This window comes from Neltuma alba, unplaced genomic scaffold, assembly GCF_004799145.2.
Source record: "Neltuma alba isolate B1F8T4 unplaced genomic scaffold, ASM479914v2 tig00010150_pilon, whole genome shotgun sequence".
Taxonomy (NCBI): Eukaryota; Viridiplantae; Streptophyta; class Magnoliopsida; order Fabales; family Fabaceae; genus Neltuma; species Neltuma alba.
In genome coordinates this window covers 19,200-23,120 of record NW_021635097.1, presented here as the reverse complement: position 1 = coordinate 23,120, position 3,921 = coordinate 19,200, and the positions used below count along the sequence as shown (strand labels likewise).

General features: G+C 36.1%; 1 long non-coding RNA gene across 1 annotated transcript; it reads left to right on the top strand.

Annotated features, from left to right (window-relative positions):
- Window positions 1-437: 437 nt before the first annotated feature.
- On the top strand, window positions 438-3,921 carry LOC114754572 (uncharacterized). The gene is made up of 2 exons (XR_003741212.1): window positions 438-701; window positions 2,266-3,921. It is a non-coding gene; the product is annotated as an uncharacterized LOC114754572 (long non-coding RNA).

The following is a 3,921-nucleotide window of genomic DNA, read 5'->3' as shown; positions in this document are numbered from 1 at the left end:
AGAGATTAAATAGTATAAGGATAAACTTGATAGACCAAAAATTATATTAATATTAAAAAATATTTTAAGGTACCGGACTAAATCCCAAATTAGACAGCTGAGATTAATTTGTGATTAACGACTCAAATCCTTCATTAACCAAACGGTGCGTTTTATGAGGGATGAGCGCGCATATCCGCCGAGTAGCAAATGTGGCTCATTCCCTCTTCCATTCGCTTTCAGTGACCGTTTCGTACGAGAAAGAATGAGAGAAGGAAAGAGGAGGGAAAATTTTAATAAAATTGATTTTAAAAATTTTAATTATTTTTTATTATTCTTCTATATTTTTGTTTTAAATTAAAATTTCAAAACTTCATTTATCTACTTTTTTAAATAGAGCTTATTACGATTTTTTTTTTCCCTCCTTCCATTTCACTCGTTCGAATCGAAACAATACCCCTTCGGCAGGTCGAGCTCGAGCTCCATCTCTCCTCCCTCGCCACCTATGTTGAATCTACCACTCACCAGTCGCTGCCGAGTCTCCGTCTCTCAGTCTCACCGTCGACGACACGCAGCACGCCAGCAGCTCGACGCAACGTCCCGTGGTCCTGTCGAGTTCGACGACGCCGACACGCGAGTTGCCCTTGTTCTCCCCTTCTAGTCTCGTCCTCGTCTGATCTACTCCTTCTTCTCCTTTTCCTCTCCATCGCCTCTAACTCTGGGTATGTTTGTTGTTTAATTTTATTTTGATTTTCGGATTAAGCTACTGTTCGTGGAATCTGAACCTGCTCGATGTTCGTGGGAATTTGAATCTGAAATTCTGAACTTGTTTTACGTTGAGAAGGGAAGCCATTTTTGGTCTAAGAAGAGAAGAAAGCTAAATTTGGCAGCTTCTGCGTTTCTCAGATAAACCGACGCTATGTGTTTTACTGTCTATAATCTATAATTCAATAAGTGAGTATATTCTGGCTCTCTTTGAAGCAATGTTTTCAAAGCCGGACCGGATATTGAACCGGAAAACCTAACGGGTCACGGTTCAAACGGTCGAATCGGTCAAACCGTTCAGTCGGACCGGTAACGTAATAATTAAATTAAAAATAATATTATATATTTATATAATAATATAAATATAAAAATAGATATAAAAATTATTGTATGACTTGAGAATAAAAATAAACAAACTCACGTATAATAATATATATCCTAATTCTTAACTCCCAACACGATAAAACTATTGAAATAAAATTCTTTTAGCATTGTACCCTTTGAATATGATATTATAATAGTACTATTTTTAATTTCCTCTTCAGCATAGTTTTTTATTTAAATCATTTCACTCCGTTTTTTGGGCCAACTCTTTCACTACAATTAATACATGTCAGATGGCCTTTTTTATCCTCACAAGCAAGGATGTCGCTTCTTTTCAGTTTTTACTTCTTCATTTTCCAACTGGAGGCCATAAAAGCGATGTCTTTTCTGTCAGTCTTTCTTTTAAATTTTTGACGGTGCAGCAATAGGAGTAAGACCAGATGGCTTCTACTTTTTACAGTGTATTTATGCACGGTGGTTTCAACCCCTTGATTTATGGAACAAAAGTGACGAGCTTTTTTCTTCTTCTTCTTTCATCATCTTCTTCTTCCGGCAAGCATGTCCTGTTCTCTTCTTCAATATTCTCCCTTTTCTTTTCTTCTTTGTATTTCAGGAACAGATCTTGAGTTGGTGAGTGAGTGAGACTATGTATGATTTGTTTTTTCCAGCGTTCATGGTGAGACAGAGTTTGGCCGTTCGGTTTTTCCAAAACCGTCCCGGCTCTCCGGTTAATACCGGCTTCCGGTCTAAAGGGCGGCTGGAAGCGGCCCAAACGATAGAACGAGCTAACCAGTTGGGACGAGCCGCAGTGAGCACCAGCTGACGATCTGACCGGTTTGACCGGCCGGTCTGGTCCGGGTTTTAAATCATTGCTTTGAAGTCACATTTGAAACCTTTCATATAAGGAGAGACTCATTTATCTCGTACTCCTTTGCTCTTATTTATAAGGTAAAAAGAAGCATTTTTTTTTGCCATTTATTTAGAAAAAATTGTAAATACAAACCCTCAAAATTATGAAATTGTGAAATGGGTACTTGAATTAATATAATTACTACCAAGGATGTGGTCCCAAATATGAATTATGATATGTTGGTGAACAGATGAAAATATCCTTCTGCTTTTCCTAATCCTTTGCCGTCATGCCCCGACTCTATCTTTCTTCATTGTCTAACTCCTCTCCCTCTTCCTTTCTTACAGCGATAGCGAGATAAATGACGGCAAGGACAACAATGATGAGTGAATGAAGGGAGGCGACGATGAGCAAATGAGCTATGGCAAAGATGGCAATGACGATTATTTTGGGTTCGATTTCCCCCCTGACTCGTCTTCCTCTTCCTTGGATTTCTGGTTCAAGTATTTCAAGTTATTCCTACCAAAGTCATTTGGTAAAGACCCATTAAGCAAATTCGAAGACATATCTACATTATAAACAGAGTGAAACCAGAGTTGTATTGTCTCAAGACCTTCTACGAAAAAGGTAGGTTCAATGTATTGTTTACGGGCTCTGGCAAAGAAGCTTTTTAGATTGATAATTCTAAATGCTAGTTTTCCATATCCTACATTATGTTTTGCTTTATATTTGTATTTTGGGTTTTCATATAACTTGAAACAACTATCAAAATTCGTATATTGCTTTATGCGAATGGTGGGTGGTTTAGGTGGGGGAAATGTTAGGAGGGCAAAGGGTTATACGCTTGTACTGTATGATAAAATATATACTAAAATAAAAAGTTTAGAGTTCAGCTTTCATGAATTATGAAAGACAAAAGAGTGTCACTGTGTAGCACCCTTACTATCTGCTAAGATTAGTCAGCCCGCCATAACCGTCAGCTTTCGATCTTATTGGCCTCTTTTTAACCGTTTAGGTTCCTCTTAAAAGCTTGTCTTTTTGAATTAATCAAATGGCTTTGAGAGGGGTTTGGCAACTACAGAAACTAATTGCAAGCTATTGTGATTGGGGTGGAAGTAGCAGAGGAATAAGGTATACTTCTCAATATATAATTTCAAGTTTTGTTTTGCATTTTAATCAAGGTTTATTTGTTTGTAGCGTTTTGTGCAAAATTAGTTGCAAGGGTGAATTTAAATACTGCTGTATCCAGCATGCCATTATATATGTTATATTGCTCTCATGATCTGTTTTTTTCATTTTACGATAATAAGTGTGTTGTACTTTTATTGTTCACATTTTTATTAGGTATAGTAGTTAGAGGTTACCAATTTTGATATATTCAAAAACACATTTTTCTTGTTAACTAAATAATACAATTTTTTTTTTGATACAAATTAAGAGCTTAAAATCATCATGGTCACCCACTAATTTTTAATCACAAGATTGACTCATCACTAGGGTGCTACATTTGAATTTGAGGTGTTTGAACGAAGACAATTTATGATACTCGCTTGAGCTATTGGGTGAAAGACCATAGAGAAAGAATGCTAAGTGATTCACTATTGTGGTAATTTAAGTAATCAATGGTTGTTACTGTTTTGGTATATTCTACATTACTTATATCATTTTGTCCTTTTGTTTGGTTTCTTCCTTTCTTTATTCTTTAGTGCTTCTCTATAAGGTACTTAAATAAAATTACAGGGAAGAATTGCTGCTTCAATAATTTACGTGTGGATTTTTATCTTCAATATGAACCTCACCCGTCATCCTCAAAAAACTTGCACCATCTATTCCAAAGTAAGCTTCGTTTACTTTCCATTTGGCATCCTCCTATGGCCATCATGTTATGTCTGTTTGAAATTTGTGTGGCTGCTAGTTTTAAATAGCCTTAAAACTGTCATTTGTATTTGAAGTCTAATACCGTTGCTCTTTTTCTTACCAATTACTACTATGTATTATCTTAA